This window comes from Pezoporus occidentalis, unplaced genomic scaffold, assembly GCF_034315485.1.
Source record: "Pezoporus occidentalis ecotype Australia unplaced genomic scaffold, CSIRO_AGI_Poc_V1 ctg87, whole genome shotgun sequence".
NCBI classification, from domain to species: domain Eukaryota; kingdom Metazoa; phylum Chordata; class Aves; order Psittaciformes; family Psittacidae; genus Pezoporus; species Pezoporus occidentalis.
This window is the reverse complement of record NW_026916231.1, coordinates 819,973-845,601: the sequence shown is the minus strand read 5'-3', so window position 1 is coordinate 845,601 and position 25,629 is coordinate 819,973. Positions and strand designations below refer to the sequence as shown.

The window sequence follows — 25,629 nt, the reverse complement described above, 5'->3', positions numbered from 1 at the left end:
TGGCCCTGAGCTGGCGGTGAGGCTCCAGGGCTTCATGCGGTGGTACCGCAGGCTCCCTTTCCTGGGCAAAGAGACAACTTCAGCACACAGGGTCTTTGGTATGCGCTTTGTTTAGTATTTTTGAGAAAACACCCATAAAACGTGGTGTCACCTGGTGGTGTGTTACTAAATCCAGACAAATGGAGGAGGTGTCGGTCACTGGTCTTCCAATGCGTGCTCCAGCCTCCTCTGCCTTCAAACAGAAGGTCAAATGTCTCAAGGTGGGCACACTGCCAGTGTTGTCAATGATGACACTTGAAGACAAATGGTGGAGGTGGATGGTGTGTATAGAATCACAGAATCACAGAAGAGTTTGGGTTGGAAGGGACCTTAAAGCTTACCCAGTTCCAACCCCCTGCCATGAGCAGGGACACTTTCTGCTAGACCAGGTTGTTCCAAGCCCCATCCAACCTGGCCTTGAACACTGCCAGGGATGGGGCAGACACAGCTTCTCTGGGAAAAAGAGAAGAAAACAGTCTGTGACATCGCTGTGAATCTTTGAAAACACTGTGATAAACGACTATATTTGATTAGAAACCCAAGGAAGCAACGTAGAGGGAAAGAGAGGTCCTGCTAAGCAAAACAAAGCATTGCTGTGTCCTCGGGTCAGCTGAGACAGAAAGCTCAGTGCTTGCACCCTCCCCCTTGTTGCCAAGACCAGTCAAAATTGGTCAGTCCATGGTGAAGTGGGGGCTGCAGTCCTTAACAGCTCCAAGTAAAGCCTCTTGGTTACAAGGTGTTTTACAATTCTCCTGGTATTAAACTAATGAGTTGCAAGCCTTATTTGAATTCCCGTGTACTTAAATTTTTATTTAATCATTCCATTCCCCCCCCCCCATGCAACTTGGCGCACTGTTAATACCCCAGCCCATATCATGGCAGTGCTGCTGGGGGAGATGTGTTAGGCAGAACAGTTGTGAGCCTTCCGTGGGTTGATGTGATGGAAGAAACTAAATAGTATTGATGCTGCTCCAGCACTTTTAAGTGGTCCCTTGGTCAGGACTCAGTGTCGTGTAGGTAAATTCAATCCAGAAGAAGTGGATTTTTGAGTGGAATTCTTACAATCATCTCTTGCAGCTGTGGAGAGTTTAAACTAATCACAACTCTCCCCGGTATGCTATCATCTCTGTAATTTGAAAAAGGATCAGGAGCCCACAGGCTTGGAAAATCTTGAAGAAACTCTTGTCCTGAAATACATCATCACATGTGGAAAAGACCACTTGCTGCTGCATCATCTTAAAGGAGCTTAAGAATGCCAAAATCCAGTATCGTTCTGGCATTCTTTCAAATGGCCTTAGAAATCTGAGTACATTCTCTTTTGACTTCAAAACAGCTTCTTTCCCTTTCCGTCAGTCCTGTGGCTGTCAATATGTCTGTTGCAAGGTGCCAAAAATGTATGGAGTGACTATGGGATAATGGTGCCAAAGTCAGGGGTGCCTCAGGGCCTTCTTCCGTGAACCCACTGCAGCATTTGCTCAGTTGGAAAGCATTTGAAACAAAAAAAAAAAAAAAAAGCAAAAAAAAAGCACAGATCTTTAAAAATCCTTAAATTGCAAAGTTTGTTTTTGTGCAGATTGTTGCCTGGTGGTCAGATCCTTGTTGTTCAAAACTTCTGAAAGGCCTGATGCAATCAGAGACTTACTGGGTCAAATTGATTCCAGACCAGTCCCTGGAATCACACTGGGGTGTATCTGACATACTAGGCCTTCAGCTAAGCTGTGGCCAAGAGAAAGGAGTTGAGGTCATGCCCTGAGTTTTGTCCTCTCTTAGGAAATGAGTGAATTTGCTTGTGCAAATCATGACTTCCACTGACTACTTGGGGCTTATATTGGTGCAGACAGAAGGGTTACTGACTGCTGAGGGCTGGAAAAGTACAGAATGACCCCTTTGATGATGATGCTTGTTTTTGCTTTTTTGGGGGGGGTTGGATAATTTCTCAGTGTATCCTCAGGAAGAGAGGACAGAAAACTGGAAGTCTGTCCTGGGTTGAAACCATCATGTTCTCTAATCCTCAAGCTACTGCACGCTTTCTCAGCACTGCTGATAAAACTGGATTTTGCCACCACAGTGATGAGGACAAAACTTCCTAGGGCAGGATGTTAATTTGTCTCTTCTGTTTTCTCTGGAAACCAAAAAGAGCCTTAATTGCAGTTGAGTAGAGCTTTCCTCAGCCATCTTCTCTGAATGATGAACTCTCCAGAGTTCGGGTGATGATAGAGGTCAGTGGAGCCAGGGAATACCACAGCTGTCATTTCCTAGTGCTACTCACTGCCAGGCAGGAGGGAAATGATTGCGAGGAGGCACTATTCTTTTTGATGTGGTGACGACATTGTTGCAGCCCTCTCTGCCTTCCCTTTCTATCTCTTGCCCCAGCAGCTGGGGTGGCAATAGCACAGTGATTGCCTTTCACCAACATGTTCTGCTGCCTCCAGCAAACGTAGAACCAGTTCAACTCCTTGATCCCAGTCACAGGATATTACTCTAATCCTGTTCCTGGTCACATTCCAGTATAATATCATTTTGAGTGACACCATGCTTATTATCCAGTAGTGTTACAGTGCATCAACATGTGCAGATTCAGGCTGGATGCAGATTCGTGGTTGTAATTTAACCACTAGAAAGCATTTCTCTGGATGAAATTATTGTTTGTAAAGACACCAGATTGGGAGACAACTTGAAAGACTGCTTGGCAGCAAAACAGCAGCATGTGCAAGATTCCTCATATAATGTTACTCGTTTGTGATGTTGAGAGATGACCTTGGATCAGAGGACAGTTTAAGCTGGGGCCAAATCAGTCTTGGACTTTACTGCTGATCCTTCCATCAAGGGTGCCAGCTCAGAGGGCGGATTTTCAGTTTGTTTTTCTGGCACAGCTGCCTCACCCATGAGGGACCAGACTGGTCCAGGTCTGGAACAGCTTTCATTTATTTCCAGTCTTCCCTCATATTAATCATTTCAGGGTTAGGGTATGTAAGCACCAACCACCTGGTCCCTGGGCTACAGTTCTCTTGCAAAAGCAGAGATTCCTGAGTGACATTGAGCCCTTGCTGTCAGGACTAAACATACTTTTGGATGTTTTCAGCCACACATGCTCATTTTCAAACCAATGTGACATTGTGGTGCTCACCAAGGGAAGCAGAAGGTTTTCAGGACAGTATAAAAGCAAAAGAATGCTTGCCTGGGGGCCTTTTAATGAAGTTGGCTTAGTCCTGAAAACTGCTATAACCATGACATTTTGATCTCCATGAGGGCATAACAAACATTGGAAAGTCATTTGTGGAAAAAACCTGTTAGCTTGTAAGGCTGTGCATCAAGGAGGTCGCACTTCCAAATCAATGATAATTATGTGTAACTTCAAATAAAAATGGTGTTGTCAGGCACTGTGTGGCTTTACTGCACCTGTGTTCTCTGGCACCAAGGGTGTCTACCCCTGTAAAGCAGGACAGAGGGAGGCAGATGGTGATAGAGCAGGTTAAGGCAGAGGAAACATCTCATCACAAGGAAAAAATGTTTCCATTTAAGATACAAGTAATAATTAGTGTAAATATACTGCCAGGAAGGACCTAAACTGTGGAGCATGAGTAGAAAGGAGCAGAGGGAACTGGGGGCTATTGTGGAAAAATCCTTCCTAGTTGCTGCCCATCGCGCAGCTGCAGTGAGAGACAATATGCAAGGCCATCCTAGCTGAGGAACACAGGAGCTGAAACCAAAGCAGCCATAGTGCTACATGACCCCTGACAAGCTGGAAAATATTTTTCAGGGAATATTCTCTGTATGAGCTGTGAGCTGGGAATAACTAATCCATAACCCATGGGGTTTTGGTGCGAATATGTGTGTGAGGGGAAAGATTGCTATTTGTGTGAAGTCAGTGCTAGTGTCCCACTCCTCAGCAGGGCTGATTCAGATTCTAATTCCTCAGGCCCCAGGATGCTGCATTGCAGCTGACAGGGATCTATCAGGTTCCAAATATACTCCTTTGTTTTACTGCATAGCATTTGCCTGTCTTCCTTTTCTCACTGCAAAAATCCTGTGCAGTGAAAATATATGTTTAGGCAGAATTGCACCTGTATAACATGAATGCTCTTTGCATGTGTAATTTTGTACAGGCTTTTACAGTTAAAATTACTTAGAATGTCAAGAGGATCAATCTTTTTTTGTAGCTGAAAGCTTCCTTATAAAACCTCTCTTTCCAACCTCAATAAATGCTAAAGGGAGATCTTCATGTCTGTAAGTCAGTTTTTACTTGGCTTTTATTTGGACTTGAAATAAACAGTTGTTTTTTTTTTTTTTTCCAGTGTAGTTAATAACAGTGCAGTTTTCGAAAGGTGGAATGATTAAAGGCAAAGTGAAAATTAAAGCTAGAACCCCCCTAATTCCAAGAGGGTCATAGAAGATGAAATACCAGTCCATCTCATCGCAAGTATTTGTTCCTTGCTTGAGAACATGAACTGGTAGCTCTCCTCCCTGCTCCAAGCTGTGTCTCCCAGCAGAGGGCATTGCAGGGTGACATTACTGGTTATTAGGACAATCTGACAGGAGGTAAACTGAACTTCAAGGGGTTGTTTGTCCCGTCTAAGATTTATTTTACTGACCTCCACCGGGAGAGTAGATTATCAGTCATTTAAAACCAAAAGATGCTGCTAGAGAACTCTGTAGCTGGAAGATAAAAGGAATTTCTACTTTCACTCTAGAAAACCCTGTTGCCTGAAAGAGAAAACTAATGCCAGGAAGCATTTGTTCTTCAGTGTTTTTATCACACAATTTATTTCCCCATTTTAAATGACACTGCAAGCTGAATTGCAAAGGCTTGTTTCAGGCTGAGAGCCTCTTGACATCCTGTAAAAACTAATAAACTATTCTCTATAAAAATGAAAAGCAGAATTACAGTAAAAATGTGAGCAGCAAAGAGAAGAAACTTCATCATTTGTGGTAGCTGTGAATAACAAAATTGATTTTTAAAAGTGGATATAAGAAAGGAAATTTCTAAAAAGATGGGGGTGTGCTGTGTATTGAATTAAGAAGCTGCGGGGTACCCAGGTAACCATGAGCAGTGCATCACCTTCAGTGTGAGGTTTCTGTCATGCCTGCCATCCCTGCTCCAAGCCTTGCAGCCCTCCTCTCATGCCTCCATTGCACATCAGGAGCACATCCAGGGAACAAACAGGGCTGTGGCTACCCCACAGGGCAGCCCTCTGACCCTGTCCCCATGTACCTGCCAGTCCTGTCCCATAACAGCAGTGTCAATCCACTTTCTGGAGGTAGTGGATTTATTGTACATGATGAAGTTAACTACGCAGTAGAGGCAACCCATTAAGTTTCTGTCTCCAGGCAGCATTTAGTCCAGTTTATTTTGTGGCCACCAAGCAAACTGAGTGGGCACATGCCTTGGAGAGTGAGGCATTGAGAGGAGAAGCATTGGGAGGCTGAGAGGTGTGTGGAGCAACAGTACTTTCTCTTGTTTAGCATTTGTTCTTTGGCAGATCACAAGAGGATTCAGCATGTTTGAAAGTCAGTACTATCATTATAGTTTTACAGGTGGGGAAACTGAGGCACCTAGGAGTTTGTCTCCTGCCTGAGCTCATCAGGTAAAATCAGGACAGAAGTACTAAAAGTATTCCCATCTCTCCTTTTGAGGAAGTCTTAGCTTAGTACATTGTACATTCACCTGGCTGCACTGTATTTATATGCTGCAGTCAGAAACACTTGCGAAGTTAAAGTGCAGGTGAGCAAGAGTTAAAAAGCAAATTCTCCCACCTTGATTTTTGACAGCATTCTCACTTAGGTTAGTTTACAGTGTTAAAACCAAAGGGACCTGAACAGAGCAAAGGTCCTGAATTTGAATTTCAATGAGCGATACTGAGGGAGTGGTTGGGGTATTTTATAAATACCCTAAAACCAGCTAATAGGCATTCTGCTCTGGAGGACTTGAAAGGATCGTAACCTTTCCTACAGTTTAACAGCACATTTGTCCATAAAACTAACTTAAGAGAAATTCCCTGCATTCCCACACTGAACACTTAGCAGTCTTTTCAAACTTATAGCAATAAATATAGCTTATAACCATAAAATTAAGGTTATGTAGACTTGTAACTTTTTATTTTATGCTAGCTCCGTGGGCCACTTGCAAGTTCTACAGAAGTTACTGTCCTGAAGTCTGCAACGAATTACATGAGTAAAGTAAGAGGAAACAAAATGCAAACCAGAAAACAACCCTTACTCTTTAAACAGAAACACTGGGTGTTTAAGGGGAGAAGAAGGGCAAACAAAAGGAAGGGGAATACAGCATGAAATTCACAACTTCTCATGCTCTACAATGTCAATTTCTTTTAATGTAGTTCTTTGTGCTGTACAGGGGACTTGCTATCTTACATGGCTGTCATTGCACTCATGGGGTGTTTAATGACTGCAGAACAACTAAAGAAAGGGTGACAGATCCCATATGTAATGAGTAATATTTTCTTGTAACACTACTGGTGAGATTCTGGTAACATGTGCGAGGTGAAGCTCAAACATTGTGCAAAATTTAGGTTATTTTTACTATGGTGTACTCGAAGAATTGGTTCCCATGTTGCTGCATCCTTGCAAGTTGTGTTATGGATTTTGAAGTTAAGGAGCCCCTGGCTTCTGCAGAAAATGTGGGCTGCTTTTATTATGTGGTTTTACAGTGCCTAGAAAACCTTTGGCTTTCCAGTAATGTAACTGTGAACTAAAACATAATGTAGTCTGCTTTTATTTCAGTACTTACTGTAGAGTCAAGGTGCTTCATCTTTTGGGTTCCTAAACAGAAACTCTTTAATGTCTTCTGCATTTTAGAAAATAGGTGAGCAAGATTTCTGTGGAAATCATCCCTATTTAGGGTAAATTTGTGACCTTCTCCCATTAGTTCTGTTGTCTTGACAATTTTGAAGGCCAAGAGTCACCTAATGAGCAGCCTTGTTTATCACGAAAGCTCAGTTTACTGAAATCTCTGTCTGGCTTCTGCAGTGGTTACAAGCATTTGGACAGCGTGGAAATTGGATGCATCTTTACTGACTCAGGCCCTTAGCTAAAAGAAATATAGCCACAGCAGGAGGGGGCTAAGGAAGGGAGCAATTAATTCAGTTTTCCAATAGCATTGCAACAACATGGGCATCGTAATTTAAAAACCTTTGGAACAGTCTTCTTCATTTCCTCCTATCCCGCTCCCTCAACTTTTTGTCTTGGTCTGGCTTTTGTTCACTTCACGCAGCCTGCCAGACCAACCCCAGCCTGCCTGAACCCAACCGGTTGGTCCCTGACGTAATCCCAAGTGGTGACCTGTGAGGCCGACCTCAAGATTTGCTGGGCGGAAAAGGACCCACTTGGTTTTAAAGTGCTGGCTCTGTTTTGTGAGGAGCTGGCAAAGTATGTTTTTCTTTTTTACTTTTATAGCTTGTTCCAAAGTCCATGGAGGATACACAGCTGGCTGGCAATACCACAGCTAATTCCATGGCTGCAGGGTCTTAAAAAGCCTCTGGTGATGATGCTCAAAAGCAATGCATGGGAGTAGCACACACTATGTAATATGTATGCTGCCTACAGACCTATGTGCTTTCCACAAACGCACAACATTTGTGAGGTGTTTCATTAATCTGTGTTGGAAATAAAGCACACATTTCTATAGACAGTAAGTTCTAAGTGCCCCTGATCTATGTCATTTTTTATTTTACCTCACTGCTCCTTGCTCTCTGTATCTAATGCCACTGAGAGTGAATGACACCTTCCAGACCTGCTTTACATTTTGGAAATTGCTTGTGTCTGGGAGAGAGCAAGATGTTGTTTTGAAACTCCTTAAGTTAATATTCTGATTCCAAAAGAGTTAACATTTTTCTCGTGTTTGATTGTTTACTGATGATAGTTCTGTTTTCTCTGGAGTGTATATTTTTATGGGCTTTCTTTTTTCTTCTTGGCTTCTGTGGGTTTACCAGTAGTCTGAAAAGAAGTCTACATAACAAAAAAGAACACAAATTCACTGAAATTTCATCTAAATCATGACCCAGAAAAGCAGCTTGAAGAGAAATAAACGGTAATAACCCTTATAGAACTAATCTCATTTTCTCTCTTCTGATTAAAGGGAATTGCAGACATAATACATGTGTCGTAGTAGCAATCCCAATGATAATTTTATGCAACATGGAAACTAGACAGATCTCCCATACACTTGCTGGTAGCTAGGGTGAGGTAGTATGTGTTTTCTGTTGTTGGGCAATGTCGCCCGCCCAGTCTTTACATAATGGCCACCTGTGAGCACTGACATGAATTATCTTCCCGTGAGCATGACAGAGCTCGTCACCTCCACTCAACTACATGTCAGCTTTTTCTAATAACATAAACAAATCAGGGTGTCTGCAGCTGAAGGTCTCACTCCAGTTAGATTTAGGTACCTAAAACTCTAGATGAGTTTAAGCACCTCAGGGAGGCAACAGCATCAGACAGGGAGTTTTGGAGATTTTGCAAATGGTGCCTAATTCTTTTTTACATCTCATATTTCCTAATTTGCCTTCAGTTCTGCAGATAAGCAAGCTCATAGATATCTGAGTCCCAGCATCTAACCCAGGTGGGGATCTAGAACTGGGTCTCCAAATGGGAAAGATCTTCAAGATGTTCATCTCTCAGGGTCAACATCAATAAATCCTTCCACGAAGCTTCCTTGCTTTCACAGGTTGTGGCAATCCTAACCATTCTATGATTCTATGATTCTCTATCTTCCTTTATGACCTCCCCACCCCCAAAGCCTAGAAATTAATGCCCTTACTGAGGATGTGGAAAATTCAGATTCAGTTCATCCCCTGCTCAAAAAAAAAATAAATATCCAGAACATCCCACCCATTTTGGGAAAAGGATTTAGTCTTATTTGGAGAGGTGTGGTCTCAGTTCATCTTTTGCTGTAAAAAAAACCCCGAATCTCAATGGCTACCATTTAATGCTTATTAGTTGTTACATTAATGGAATTATCTTTGAGGTGCTTTTAGGAACATCCTTCTCCAAGAGTGTTGAGTGATTTTTTTCCTTCACATGGAATAATTAATGTATAGGAAAACATTTCTGTAGGCCTTGGAGCACAGACTGGAACATAAGTCCCTCTTTTTCCAGGTGAGTGTCTCATCAGGATACATAGCCATGCTTGCATAATTTTCATCTGAGAGCCTGGAGGGATGTCTTGTGGTCAGGGCAGGGAGCTTGAACCTCTGAAACAGAGGAAAGAACTGCTGAAGTGCTCTGTCCAGTAAGCTACTGTATAAAACACTGATGGTAGGATCTCTGTACACCAGCTTTTTTAAGACCCTAATGATCTGTAGCTAGTTTCTGAAAGAAGGGCTTCAGGAGTGACTCTGGAGGTCTTGATCTCAAGAAGGGTGCTCTGCAGCACAAAGAAAGGAGCTTCAGTAGTGGGTTGAAAGGAGGCTGCTGAGTCCATGTTGCTGCACATTTCATGTTAGCTCTAGGTGTATGTCTCCTTGGTGTGTGTGGGGGCTGGGATCCCTTCCTGGGACATCTGACTCAAACTGCACATGTGGGAATCTCAGTGATGGAGAGGTTGGATTCTATTTCAGCACCTACAGTTCAGGCACTGTGGCTTTTGGCATTCAGTTCTTGCTTCTTGTATTGTCAGAACCACAAAGTTGCCTTGGTTAATGAATCTTGCTTGCTCAAGTCTAGAGTTCAGATATGGAGCTGCTCATGTCTATTTCAGTGCATTGGGATTAATAAATCCCAAGGGGGTTTTAGCTGGTCTTGCTGACCTTATCACAGGCTACAATCATCCAAAAACCAAGGCAGAGGGAAGGAGGAAGTTTCCTCCAGGAGAAAACTGTGAGGATTTGCTCTTTCTTGGAGACCAACATGTGAGCAGATGTCTGTGCCTACCACCCAAACACCAAGCTGCTGTATGATTCTGAAGGCAAGTTATTAGTTTTATAATAGTTTTAAATTTGCTTCTGTTATCTGTTTTTACAAATGCCCATGCCATATCCATCATGGGAAAACCAAGACTAGCCAATGAAGACTGAGCTGCAAAAGCAAAGTTCTCCTCTGAATGTAAAATGGAGATTTATATAACCATGCCTTTTATAATCGTTATGATGAATTGTGATTGTTTTCCAGGCAAGAAATGACAATATCTGCAGAACTGCACCTGCAGCAAGGTTATATTTTCCATACAGCTCTGATGGAAAATGTGAATCAATTATTATTACAGTTTGTTTTTCTTTTCTTTCTTTTTTTGATAAGTCATGGGTTTTCCATTATTTATTAGAATTCCTTCAGGATAGCACTGGAGTCTGGAATATTAAATGTGTTCACATGCGCTGGGGTACCTGCATGTAGTTTACATGCAGTTTGTGGAAAAGAAGATAAGTGTTTGAGAAGACTGAACTCTACAGCCACTGGAAATTGGAGGAAGAGAAATTTCTATAGCTGAATCTCACAGTTAAATCTTGATCACAATCACATTGGTATAAATCCATAGTAACTCTTCAGGGAGCTTAATGGAGTCCTGACCATACTGCTGCTGAATTAAACACAGCTCGTGCCTAGTATGTTGCAAGCCATCCTTTGGTGTATGTATGCAAGTCCAGACAAGTTCACAGGCAGGATCCCTGTCATGTTACATAGTACTACGTTCTGGTGCCTTGCTGGAGTTCCTGGTAACCAAAGAAGCTATAGTACAACTCTAGAAAGTACAGACCTAAGAGAAAAATGTTGCTAATGAAAATATTACAGAAACGTGATACTAAGATTAACAAATGCCATTAGTCAGGTTGCCAGCCCTGTCTAAATAGTGCTGTAATGACCCCTGAAAGAAAATGAATAGAGTATTTCTGAAGACATTGTAGGAACTAGCCAATATAACATTTCATAGGTCGTGTTTTCCCCTTTGTGTGCATATAGTCAGGGAATGACATACCACGTAGGAAAATTAGTGAGCCTAACACATTTAACATCATGGCTATCACTGACATGCTTTCCACAGTCGGTTTAAAATTGTGTTCAATGGACTTACAGTACTTTCTTTGATTTGCTGCCAATATTTACTAAAGCAAATTGAAGAGCTCATGCAATACTAAGGTAGAACGAGTGACAAATTGCAAAAATGCAGTAAATGTTACAGCTAACATTTTTCCAGTAGAAATCTGAAGAACTCAGTCTCATGGCTGATAACTTTAACAGATTGAAAGGAAAACACATGAACGCATAATACAGTCAGTAAGTGAAAGCTCTTGATAGAGGAGACAGGTTCAAATATTCGCTGAAGAGATTTTGGCAAAGTATTTTCACTGGGTCCACTAATCACAGTTCATTCATGTTCAAAACAAAAGCTTTGAATCCTAGAAAAAGTGTACTAAATACTCTGTTCAAATGTGAGAACTGAGAGGCCAAAGTTTCCCTACAAAAAGGTGCCTGCAGCAACAGCGTTTGACTTCAACTGTAGTTCTTTTAGCCTATTTTCTCGCTGGAAAATTTGTATTGCTTTTGTTTGTGTATGTGTTGAGAAAAACATTGCAGAAATAGTATTTCAGTTTCTGAGGCACATAATACAGATGATATGGACCAGAAGTAAATCTTGAGCTGGTACACTCTAACTTTTATGCTTGTCAGATTCTGATTTTATTGTGTTAGAAGTTTGACAATTTCTGGGAATCTCTTTAAATGAAAAAAAGAGATGCATGGTCTGTTTTTATATACATGATGTATTATTATATGAAGTATAAAAACAAAAATAATTTGAAATAGATTTAGTAAGAGGTATTATGTTTCTAGATTTATACTTGCAGGAACATACAGTGTATTTCTGCAGTTATAGTGGGTAATCTGAGGTTACATACGCTACTTAGATCACAGTAAAGCTAGGTGAATATTGTACAAAAATGCTGATTTCAACAAAAGAAGTTGCTCAGTGAGATACAGAACTGATGAAGTCTGGTATTCCATTGCCTTGTTACTTCTCAGTGGAATCTTAGATATTTGACTGAAGCTGTCAGACTAATTAGATGGTATTCTCAAACCTTTTAATGCTTTCCATTACTGTGGGGTTACCTAATTACTTTTACTGAAAGGCTGTTAATTGAAAATAGGTCTCATCACACATACTTATTATGTATTTGTGCAAAATTTTGTAAGGAAATGTGTATTGTGAACAGAGACAGTAGGAAAAGAGGGCAGTATGTAATTGCTTTGCTTTTGCTCCTCTATATAGACCTTCCAGCGATGTAAGAGCAGGTAATATTGTCACCAGGTGGGGTGAGTAAAACTAAATACAGCCCTTGAATGGTAAACAGCATAATACAAATAGCAAAAGAAAGAACTGAAGTGAATCACTTGAGAACAATCTAAACAGCTGAAATATGTTCACTGACACAGTTATTTGAACAATTGTGAATAACAACCAGATGAATTAAAGTCAAAGCTTGTCCATAATAATTCACAAGAGAACAAAAGACTTAATCCACTAAATAAAACACTCGCTATGAAAAGTTTGCCCAGCTCTAGTTCATATATTGTAAGAGGTTGGCTAAAGATATGCTTTACTGCCAAACTCAGATAAGGATACAGGGAAATGCTGCCTGAGGACTTCATTAAAGGAGGTATGGGCTATGGGATCTGAGAATGGTCAATAGGTGAAACAAAGGTACTGTTACAATTTTATAACTTTAATATGAAAAGGATGTAACTAGTAGAACTTGGCGGGGGGAGGACAGACCAAAGTCAACATAAGACAGAGTGCAAAAAGATAAAACATCTTCTGGCAAGCTTATTTAGACTTTTTAAACCGGAAGGGTGAACTATTATGGACAGTCCCTCCCTTTCAATATTATGCAAGGACTTCCACTCCATTTTCCCTTGGTAGCCCTCAGTGTCAGTGGACACTGATCACTTGTGGGTTTAAAATGTCCCTGGCACTTCATTAGACCTCACCTGATTCAGGTCTGTGAAGTTCCTCAAAGCAAACTCCTGCTTCTGCAGAGTGCTGGGCTAATCCTCTAATCCTCCTGCTGTAGACAAATGCATGTGGCTTTACTGTGATAACTTCCTCAAGGTTATGTTGACCTTAACTAATGAGTCAAATGGATAATATCCTGGCCAGAAGGGAAGGCTTGCCAGGCCAGTGGATAATATCCTGGCCAGAAGTGGAAGGTGGATAGTGAAAAACCTCTCTCAGGTTCCCTGGGAGACCACAAAGAAGGGTGTTCACACATAGAAAATTAAGAATGTGCATTTGGAAAGAGTCATCACCAGTGTGTTATTTTCTAATGGAAGACTTGAAGGGCATTGGATTCACTGTAGCTTGCCTCCAAGTCTAAGTCAATGAATTACAGTGCTTTCTCTGCTGAGCAGGACTTCATGCTTTTCAGTTCTTTCACACGCAGCAATGTTATGGCTTTCAGGGCATAACTGGGAAAGGATCACAGGTTTGTCCTGAAAATTGCAGTCCTTTGAAATGGAAGCTTTATTAATTTGTAGTCATAAATTTCATACACATTTGCAAATCCCAGACATATCTTCTGTGGAGCAGTCTTTCTACAGTGCTAAGAGTCCCAGATGCTTAAGTAGGTTATTAATCATACCTAGAGGGAGGCAGTTGCTCACTCACAACAGTTGCAGAAATCACTGTGAAAGAAGAGATGGGTACCTTTTGGGTAGGAATCAAGAAGAAGAAGAAGGGTCTCCATGAAACAAGAATCTTTGATGATTTCTTTTATAAATTTCTCCCCTGCTCTCTTCCACTTTCTTGGTCATTCAAAGGCTCCTCTGTTTCCCTAAGTGCTGGATGGTGAGTTCAACATGCAGGGTTTCATTCACAACAGGATACCTGAAGGACTATAGTTAGTTTATTTTCATTTGATTTTGTGGGTAACTTATGCATTGACTTCTGCAGTTCCCCTCCATACTCTCCAAATTGATCCATGCTTATATTACTGCAGTTTTGAAGCTGCCAGGCTGTTTCCATTAAATGCTGAAAAGAACGTAAATGAGCAGAGATTCATGAATGTTGTGCCCTGTCTGTTTTCAGATTCCGGATTACCTCTTCTACCCACCCTGCGTCCAAGGCACTCACAGAAACTGACTTCATGGTTCTGAGGACCAGACAAATCTGGGTAGGAAACAGGTTGATTAAATGAAAAAACAAACAAAACCCCAGCCCTAAAACCCAAACCAGTCCTCCCAGAAATCCAAAGCAGAGCACAAATTCAGTAACACTGGAACTGTTCTGTGACCTTTCACAGGTGGGAGTTGAGGAATTAAGGAAACCTTAGAAAACTGAGGTCATGTCTGCTCAGCCTAGACATTAAAGATCCCGTGGTGCTTTACATACTAGGGGAGGATTTACCCCCATGTCCTGACCAAAATGTAAACTTTTCCCCAGAGCAAAGAAGCATACCATACTCTGATGGGAGGCTCTTCTCCATCCTGGAATTGTCTGCATTTTGGTGATGCAGCTTGTGCCTTTATGTAAACACACACATAAATGTATACAGAAGGACTTGGGTATTCCAGGGGCCTTTGTACATGAAAGCAGGATTCCCATGTTTGTACAGAGTGTGAACAGGCTTGTGACCATGCCTTGTGAAGTATTTTGGTTTCCTTTTTTAGATAATCTTCATCATTTATAATTAATATAAGGGGATCCTGGCAGTGCAAACAACAACATATGACAGCTGTTGGGCTTAGTTGAGCAAACATTCTTGTTTTACACGGGAGAGTCCTTTTGACTTCATCAGAACTGTAAGCAGTATCAGTAATACTTACCAATATTAAATTCAAGTTGGGAAAATCATTTAGGTCAGAAAAAGAGTTTGCAAATATACAGTTAAACTTGCAAGAATATTTGCAGAGCATAACTTTGATTTATCATGAATGTTTGCCAAGTTCTGTGCTAATGGGTCAGAATTTGTCTCTCCTATTTCCTAATTTTAAAAAATCCCTACACAATTTTATTTCATCTTTTAAAGCACTTTGACTCCAGGGATCCAAATAGCTTGGACTTCTATGCTACGTTATACCAAAGAATAATTTTTGTTGCACTGTAGCATAGTCTTTGAATAGTTGCTGTTTCAACAGAAAAATAAAAGCTATCCACTTAATGTGTAATTAATAGTTTGGCATTTCCCTAAGGCTTTACCCAGGACCCTTTCTGTTTCTGTTTTGTATTACTGAACTCCCTTGCTAAATATTTCCAGATCATATAGATTTAGATAAGACATGTTCCAGAACTTATAAAATTTTTTATTTTGACTTTTACAATATTTATTAGTGTAATGAAAATAATACTTTGACAAGTCCTGAAATAAATGGTAATATTCACCCCTGGATAGCTAAGTAAGTGAAATGTTCAGTGGCTGTAGTCCATGGGTTATTTAACCACACTTGAATTAGAGACATAAAAAGTATGACAAAAATTTTCTGCAGATTCCTTAAAAACCTTTGACCCTCTCCTTTGACCAAGGCCATGATCCTGTAGTTAGAGTAGCACAGGAGGACACTGGCAGACATGAGAAATGTCACTGAAATCCATGGTGTTCTCCCAGGGGTGCAAGGAGACTGTGGGACTGGGACCGAACCTACTAACGTGGACCTTTTGAGTGCTGTTGTGGCATTCTGTGGAGCTACTCTTAATGGCTTCTATGCGTAATAAAAAGGTGTATGAAGACAATCCAGTGAGAAACCTGTAACTCGGAAATGGAATAGCTGTGAAAATATCAGAAATCCAAAGATGTCAAAGAGCCAATTATGATAAATTGATATGAATGCCTGCATTTCTAGAGATAATTTCACCCACATTCACCAATAGTATGAAATTATTGAGTCCCCTTTTATACTTAATACTATATAAATTTGCACTACTGATGAGCATAGAACGGCCCATTTCTGTGTAACAGATTGTGTGGTTAAGGCCTGTAAAACTTTAAAGGCAACATTTGTCATCTTTGTTAAGCTTTTAGCACACTTTTGAGACTATTCAAAAAGTGCCTTTGGAATCTAGGCTGGAGCTCGGGATGTGTGTGCATACCAAAAGAAAGGCCTTGTAGCGCTCTCCGTCCAAAATGAGCATATTCTCTCCCTTATGGGGCAGATCTCAACTTACAGCTCCCTAGACTATCTTCACACCGCAGTTCTTTTCCCCATGAGTGCAAGTCAAGTGGTCTTTACCTCCACTCCCTTTTGTCACCCATACAAGTTTACAAGGTAACATTTAAAACTAGAAACACCATTTCAAAACCAAGAGCTGATGAGTTTCAATTTGGCAATATAAAGAAGTGATTTTCAGCCTTTCCCAAACCAAGTACTTATTTTTCTAAATGAAAAGAATTCCTCCATTTTTAATCCCAGGCAAAATTATTTTTTCAAACAAGATTAAAGCTCATTTATGAGTTTATGCTCTTTCCAAAGTTCTGTTGCTTGATACATTTATTTTTTGTTTAAAATATGTCTGAGTTGCACCAGATTTGCTATACAATGCCTTCAGCTCAGCAGGGCTTAAGGCCATAAGGGTGCTTTCCTGACAAAAACCGCTTGAAGTATTTTAAGTAACTTTAAAGTATTTTTCTTCTCTTGGTCCTTCCAGAATAAACCCTACTGAATGTACCTTCAACTTTTAATTTCCTAGGGAAATGCCCACTTTTCCATTAACACAGTCACATGGTTGGGTGTGATTTTTTTAATGGGAAGTTTCATAACTGGAAGAAATTCCCTCCTTCCTATTTTTTCCCAACATAGACTTTCATGTGTACATAAAGGGTATGTATGTGACTGCACAAACACATGCATAAGTTTGAGACTCATTTGATATTAATTCTGAGCACACATTATTTCTTTCTTCAATATATGGAAGAGCAATCAGTTCCTTGTTTGGTTTCACAGACATTTTCAGGCAACGTCTGGGAATGATCATAGCATCTATGATTGGAAATCCCATGTTTTACTATATCTTTCTATAAGAATGTCAAACTTCACGTGTTGGTCCACACATTACCTTGACTCTTTCAAAATAACTTCCCAACAGCTCTACAGAAATGTGTTTCTTTGCAAAAGCAATGCGCCTTACAAACTAATTGGATCTGAGTAAAGTAAAGTACTTGCAAAGTAAAATGAATCCGAAAAGAAATTAGCCAGCTCTCAAGTCTATCTTCCACCGGTGTATATGCAGAATATCCGAACTTTATCATCTCTTTCTTTCTTCTGGTTATTTTTTCACTACAGGTACCTTCATGTGATTGACATCAGTGGCGATGCATGAAGCACATTTCTTAATGTTTAAGAAGCTAAGTGATGGTAAGTCATACTTACCTGTTTATGTGTATGAAAATGTTTTTAAGGTTATAATGAATGCAGTTCTTTATCTCTGAGATAGTTTTGAATTTTCAAGATACTTTTCTAATTTTCTAGGTCCTACCTACTTTTGTTTCTTGCTGGTTGGAAACATTTATGTCTGAACTAGGGCCTAAGATATGCTGCAGCTTCTGCTTCCCTGATGGTTTTATGACTTCAGGGTAATCAGCATTTAGGCAGGCAACTATCCTAGCTGGGCTGGTGCAAGTGAGTTCTGTTTGTTTAGGTTTATCCATGTGGAATTAGCATTCTGTTGATGCAAGGACTTGTAAATTTTCCATAACTTGTCAGAGTTATGCCAAAAGAAGGTCTTGATTGTTCATTTTGGTCAAGAACAGGAAGATCACAGATGACCAAAAGAAGTGGCTTCTCTCATCCATGAAATAACTCATTCAGTTGAGCTCTGTGAATAGGGAGAGGAGAAGGGCAGGACAACAAATCCACATTTACTTAGAACTGGTAACAACACAGCTTGAGGTAGTTGTTGTCTAACTGAGGAAATATGATTTAGGGCTCCTCCAACTGCAGATTTCCTTGGGGTCTGAAGTCCTTTTTTCAACAGCCTTTTTCACAAGCCTTGCCCTAAGTCCAAGTCCATTGGCTCTGGCTTTGGAGAATAGCTGAGGGCAGAGTAAAGACATGTTAGGAGTCAAGAAATCAGAATCCTTGTTTAAGCTTGAATTTTGTGTTTCTATCTCTTCTGTTTATTCATGTTGCAGGCATCTTCAAGGGAATGGCAGTACTTTATGGTACACACTAACAGATGAGTTGAAGTGAGTCTTTCAAAGAAGGAGGCCGTGCAGTGTTCAAACAACAGCCAATTAGACATGTTCTATAGGAATAATTCAGCAGAAAGACTGAAACAGATCTGGAGGCAGCCATAACTGAAGAACACATGCAGAATAATACAGATGAGCAAGTGGACCCTTTCAGGTCCTTCAGTCTTGCTCTAGGCATGCTGGCACTGCCAGTTTTATTTGGCAAGCCATCATGTTTGCAAATGAGCTTGAAAAAGAACATATCACAGTAAAAATCTGAAAACACTTGAACAACCATGGTTTACCCTTGTGTTCTTTTCCCTGACATCCTGAAGGTTGACTGAAATCTCTGAGTAAAAAAAGGTGTTATCTGAGCATGGAAAAAGCCAGCAATGTGTCACAGAATCATGTGAGAGGCTCAAGGAGAGAAAATAGAGACTTTGCTGGACGCTTAGCTACTTTTTCCCAAGTGAAAATACAATGGCTTCTATGCTGATCACAATTATGCTGTTATAAATCTACTGATTTCTTCTGTGTTACCTCGGATTTACAGCATTGTAACAGCCTCACAGTCTTTTTGGGTCTGCTGCTGCCAAGGAATTGTATTTTCTCACCAAGGCACGCTCAGGAGACTTCTCTCTGCATTGTCACCCAGCAAGTGGTCTATCTTCTAAAGACAATGCATGAAGATACAGCGTGTTCAATTCCTGCTCTCGTTAGTGAATATTCCTTATTTAGTCAAGGTTAGGAACAAAAATTTGTTTCTAACTGGTGCCCAAATGTGCTTTGCAACCTTCTATTTTGATTTTGAAGTTACCAGGCTAGTTGGTTGAAGTTTTCGACCAGTCTTTTGACAGACAAATGCATTGGCTTTGATGTGAGGCATATCTGTATCAGAGCTCAGTCAGCTATAGGGCTGGAAGGGGTCACAGAGTGTGTGTGTGTGTGTCCCCACAATACCACAGTGGGATTCCATGATAGCCATGTACGTCTAGTCTGTTCTTAAAAACCTGCACTGTCTTTCCCAATAGGTTGAGGCTCTGGTCCACTGCTCACTCTGATCACCTCACAGACTGATAACTTTTCCTCTCTTTCCCTGCACCGCTCTGAAATCCCTTTTAACTGAAAATCATTTCCTCTGTGGCCATGGAGAACAGTTCATCATCTCTGTCTCCAACAGCCTTTTTCATACTGGAAGACTGTTATCATGTGCTCTTTCAGTCTCCTCTTTTCTAGACTAAACAAACCCGGTTCCTTCAGCTTTTCCCTCATAGGTCATGTTTTCTAAACCTCTTAACATTCTTAGGTTCTTTTTTTTTCCAGTGTAAAAGAGAAGACAGTTGTTCTGGGAAAATGATTTCCCTAGCATGTGGCCATACTGGGTTTCTGCTGTCAGATGCTTTCTTCCTTCCTAGAGAGAGTTAATTCTAGCCTGAAGGTCTCATGTTATCTATTATTTGTCTCTGTGATCACTTGTCACCACACTGCGTGGTATGGAAAATGAATGTAGAAGGGTGAGGAAGTCAGTAGGGTTAATATGTGCCAATGTATGCTATATTGTACAGATTTACCATACAGAGGGCAGATTGCTAGAGAAGTCTACACATTTCAATGGTTTCCAGGAAGCCCATCTCTAAGAATCCCTTCTTAAAAACGGGAAGCGAAGTGGTACTCTTCATGGGAACCCCTGGAGGATGGACGTGAGGAAGTCACCCTCTGACCTTTATGCCAGTGGCATTTCTAGAGGAAGAACTGGTCAGGCTAGGCTGAAGAGTCCAGAGTTAGCTTGACTCTCATCTAGCATGAACATGCTGAGTTCTATGTTCTACTGATTTTTGTACCTGAAGCTTGAACCCCCCTTTTCTCTGTTCCTCATTTTAATGAAGTGCACCAGAAAACACAAGGGTGATGAAAAGCCTCTTGAAGTCCAGGATTTATTTTTATAAGCCAAGGGATGCCAGCCCTGAGATCCCTTAGTCCCATGGATAGTCAAAGTTATATTAGCATTTTCACATTTCCTTCCCATGGGGGTGGGAGACTGAAAATTGTCTTCAGATATCTCCAAATCCATTATCATGTTTATTCATCATCACTTATTACCCCTAATTTGATAGATCACATATTCCATCCTTTCTGACTCTGGCATTGCTGAGTGGCTGCAGCTTGTTGGTTCTGGCCTGCAGTATTTCTGTGACAATCACGCAGCAATTACCCTAATGAGTAACATTTGCCATTGGCTTAAATGCTGATGGGAAAACAAATCCTTACAGGTTCATCCTACAAATCTAGGGTTACCTTTTAATTAGCCCAATTAATTTCAGTTGAGCTTAAGTCCTGTTTACACTGGCCATGACAAAGGATTTCACCTCTGCAAGAGGACAGAGTTAAGCCTACCTCCAGCTGAGATGGCTTATGAAATGTTTTCACAAACCTGTGTGGAAAGCAACAAACTGTCAGAACCACATTTGCAAACTGCTTTCTCCTTCAGGGACTGGAGACCCAGTTCAGAAAAGGCTGCAAGAGCCACTTGTGTCATAGTTTACACTGTTAGAGCACAAGGCAAACACGAACCAGCGGGGTGCAGCTACAAACCAGCCAAAGCCTGTTGGATGCTGCGTTAGCTGGGAATAAGGAAAGCACAGGCAGTGCCTATGCCCTGCCTGTGAACCGCAGTGGGGGGATTTACCAAGAGAAGCCTGTGGGGCTCACCAGGAGTGAGCTGTGAAGGAGCCAGAAGAGAGGTACAGTTGTTTTTGCAAAAGGTCTAGCAGTGAATGTCCTTTGACCTTGATGGGAGATTGCATTTCATTGCCTTTGCTACACTAATGCAAGAGGGAATTTATTCAAGGCTCTAGAGATTTTTCAGAAGGTCACCAAGGAGAAGACCTTATAACTTCTTCAGTCCAGTCTGGAATACATATGCAGACTGACTGCCTGGATCTCCAGATTGATCCCAAATTGTTGCTGCTGTTCCCTTTGGCAGCCTGGAGGGAAGTCACAGGCTTTTTTGGACCAGGCTGTTCCTTCCAAGTAATCTGTATCTTCTGCTTTCCATGTTTGAATGATAAATACAGTCATACCCATGTAACATTATTGACAATAGGATTCTTCTGTAGAGATCCTTCTAACCTGTCATTGCCTGATTATTTTTACCAATTTCCTGCACATTCAGAGAGTGTTTACTTTCCCATTTTACATTTTTGCAGAGTGGAAATGCATTATCATCAGGCTGCAGTCTAATGTGGCTTATTAAATAATGCCATCGACAGTCACATACAAGAGTAGCCAATTCAGAAGCTGCTAGAAGTTCTGCCACAGGCCGAGGCATCACATCCTTCATTTTGTTACATTAAAGTGCAACCTGCTAAAAAATCCACTTTTTCTTCCGCCTCTGGTAGTATTAGAACTTGCCTGGTGCCTATTTTGGCAGCAGGCAGGATGGCTTTTCAGATGGATGTGTAAAATAAAACACAGTTGCTGATGATAGCAAGGCACTTTAGCTTTCTGCCATGAAGAATAGCTTCCAGAATCAAGAATAATGTGAAGTTTGTGCTCTGTATTCTTTACCGATCACTGGTGCAGGATGCTATGGTCTACCAGTTATTAGCACAGACCTTCAACAAATCACATAACTCTTTCAACCTTTCTCCTTTAACTGTGCAAATGAAAAAGTAACTGTAAATCTTGTTGACAATTACTTCTATATCTATTGGCAGACAGTCAACTTAGGCTTGAACAACATGGGAACAATATGTGCAGCACAGCCAATGCCCATTAATTGTCTCTTTAGTTTCTCCTGTAACTTGCAGAGCACATTTCTCCCAGGTGATCTGCTTCTCTAAACATTAGTACAAGCTTGTCTGGCACAGAATGCCAATAATTTATGAGTTAGATTCTGCTTTTCAGTAATATTTACAGTGTGCTCTGATGTAGAGCACATTAGATACTTTAAGTACAGATGAAAATGTAGGAAAAGTGCTTTTATTTTTTTTTTTAGTTACCTTCAAGAAGCAATTAAAACTACTTTCTTTTTCTATGAGCTGTTTCATCAGCTGCCACATGCCTAGAGCTCGTTTTCTTCCTTAGTCCACATATATGTGCTCACTAGTGAATGGCGCAAGGATACAGTGGAAGCAGCTTCTGGATACTTTCCTCTGTGGCATGGGACTGCTGTCTGGATTGCCTTGTCATCTTGACTCCTGCTGTACTGCTGTCCTGTTCAATCGTGGTTATTTTAGTTTCTGTAACTTCTCCAAGACCTCTCCCACGTTTCTGGGAAGGGCGCTGTGACAATAGGCGATAATAACTGCTTGGCTGCGATGGATAAGTTTCTAGTGGGAACAATTGACCTTTCACTTTCTACTTCTGAACTAGTCTCTCTGTGCTGAATGCTTTATAACACTTAATGAGCGATCTCTTCTAAGCTCTCCCAAAGACTTAAGCAGAAGCTGCAGTGAGAGCTCTTCTTCCGTTCCACAGGCACTGCTGAACATGCACCGTTGTTTCATGTAGTGTTGTTACAGCTAAATCCAAGTTACACACAAAAGCAAACATAGATGAGCAAATACTACCTCTTTAACACTTTTCATTCAATTTTATTGTACAGTTTAGTCATCGGAAGCCCACTGAGGTTTGGAATACATTAGGCTATTCTAGTCCTGTTAAATGAAGGTTTAAAACTATTGTTTAGACATGGAGTTGAATTAAGTCTTCTTTACAATTTTAAGGTTCACTTGCAATCCCAGGTTCTTGGGTCTGGGGTTTGGAATCAGATTTGGCTGTTGTCTTTCAGCAGAGTCAGAAATAAATCTCATTTGCCTGTCGGGGAAACAAACCCCATTTGAGATACGTGCAGTGTATCATTTCCCTCATTAAGGAACCTGTGCTTCATCAGTAATGCCCTTTCTAGCCCTTTAGCTGCTTCCTGCTACTTTGTTAGCAGCCCACTCCTTTCCAGCAGGGTTTGGAAGGTCTTCAACGTGTGTCTGCTTGCCGGTTTTCAGAAGGAAGGTATGGTAATGAACATTACAGAGACTCAAGTTAGGCAAACAAAAAGGTTTCAAGGAAAACTGATGGCCAGCCTTTACCTAGTCCTACTTTTATTCTAATATGGCAGTAACTCTGTCTCTTCAGAGACTGCCACACTTATATTCCTTAGTGTTGTTGGCGGAAGAGAGTATTGTCCACAAAGCAAATTGAAACCCACCCTGAAGTTCATTAAAAGGATCCTTGTCTGCTTTCTAGCAATTTTGTAGTCTTAATGTCTGGATAATGCTGCACCAGGTACTGTATGGAACCTGTAGCTGCATCAGCTGACAAAAAGGGTTTTACCTTTCAAACTTAAATAATCCAGGTAAGCCTGTTTGAAGACCTGAGAACTTTGGGAAGGATGGATGGCTTGCTGCTGTGGTCAATATGTCCTTTTGTGCCTATATTCAGCTGTAATAGCAGACAGCTGGCTCTGTTGGTGGGATCAGTTAGTGCACAAGCACAAATGTCAGGATTCCCAAATGCTCAAATGCTTTTTTATTATTATTTTTCTTTAATTCAGCAGCACCTGAGTCACCTGTGTCTGTCCCTGCAGACAGGTTTTCTCTGCAATGTCCTAAAAGCTCATTTGTAAGCCTCTGAGCTGACACAGTCCCACCTTGCCATGGCTGCCAGAGCTTTCCCAGCCCTTCTTCTTGCCCTGCCTGGGACGCAGGTGGTGTTGGACAGCCTGCATAACTCCTTCTGGGGGATGGCATGACATGCTGCATACCATCAGGCAAAGGCAGGGAGAAACATGCCTATGGCCACAGTTGACAATTTCAGTATGAAATCGTCCTGCTCGAACTGGCACCGAAAAAGTGTCGCTTTCTAAAGGTGCCAGATTTTTACAGCTCCACATACTCCGCGGAATTCTTGGTGCTGAGCATCTTTGGGTGTCAAAAATGAAACATGGTTGAACAGAGTGACTCTCTGAATGTTTGTCTATTCCTCTATTATAGAATTTATTCTTGGTGGCAGGGATTAACCCCATTCTCATCTGTAAAACAGGGAAATATATTGTATAATCATTTTTTCAATGCTGATATTGGCTTAGATGAAGACCAGAGCCAGTAAAAACAGTTATTGCAGCCTTCAGATGAAATAACTGATATGCAGTAGCTTTCCCAGATGTACAGGCACGAGGAGGATGGCTGGATTCACATATTTTCTCACACATATCTGCTAATGGAGAAGTCCCACATCCCACTGTAAATGTAAATAACCAGTAATGTTATATAAAGCTATGGCTTTCCCTGGAGAATTTTTGCTTCATAAATTTTTGGCAGCTCAGGATGGATGTAATCTTGCTCCTATGTGCTAAGTAGAAACAGGGCCTATTGTTGTCAGACCGCTACACTGAAACCTTGAGCAATAAGGCATATCTTATTAATGGACACAGAAATATGCTTCCCATGTATTCTGAGACTTAGAATTTAAAATGTGCCTGAATATCACCTTTGAATAACGTACTGCCTCCTGCCTATATTGTATAACACAAGGCAGGGTTATTGCTTCACCAGAATACATGAGGGTAGTTACTGCAGAGGTGGCCTCTGAGGGTTGCATATCACAGGATTGTTTTGGCCTTAGGAATCTGATTTAAGTGATGCTGCATGACGCCTTTTTCCAGCGATCTGAGCATGACAAGGGTGTATTCTCTGTTTTTGCTTCTGACATTGCTGGAGTTTGCCATAGAGGACATTTATTTGCCACTGCACATAAAACCATTGAAGGATCTCATGCTGGCAATCCATTTAGTCTTTATGCTAGTGGACGTTTTCTCACCTAAACCTCTGGGCACTAATTTTGGTTATCTTTTATTAAATTGCTTTCCTAAACAAATATAAACATTTTATGTGATCCTGACATGATTTTAGACAATATTTTATGTAGCTCCAGCTTAAAGACTGACTAATGAATCCTTTATATCTATCCTGAAACGTGTTGGCTGAAAGACAACATGCTCAAATTGTGTAAGAACCCGTGGATACATGTGAATAAGTCTCACTGCCCAGGCTGGAGTTGGCACCTCTCTTTCTGAGACACCACAGAACATCTTGGTATCCTTTGCAAGAGGGATGTCCAAGTCTGGGAGCTTTCCAAATGGGAAAACCCATCACGAGCTAGTTCAGCAGTCAAGAGCCATGGAGCTGGTGTGGAGGAAATGGATGCTGTCCCTAGGCTAATTCCAGTTATGGGATCTTCAGTAACCTGGATGAGCTATCTACAAGTCCCTGTCAGCAGCAGGATTTTGTCCAGAAGTTTGAACTTCAGTGCTCATCCAGAGATGTGTTTATTCAGCATGCTCTGTACTGACCTTACGGTGTTTATGGATGTCACATGAACATAAAGTGAGTCTGTTTGGCAGAACAGAGTGGGGATGGTGTGTTAAGGGGCAGAGAGATCCTTTTGCACCCACACCAAATTTATGTAACATGGATTGTTGCCACTAGTA

General features: G+C 41.0%; 1 protein-coding gene across 1 annotated transcript in view; it reads right to left on the bottom strand.

Annotated features, from left to right (window-relative positions):
- Window positions 1-25,629, bottom strand: part of CCNE2 (cyclin E2) — a 340,944-nt gene that overhangs the window by 150,882 nt on the left and 164,433 nt on the right. The window lies entirely within an intron of this gene.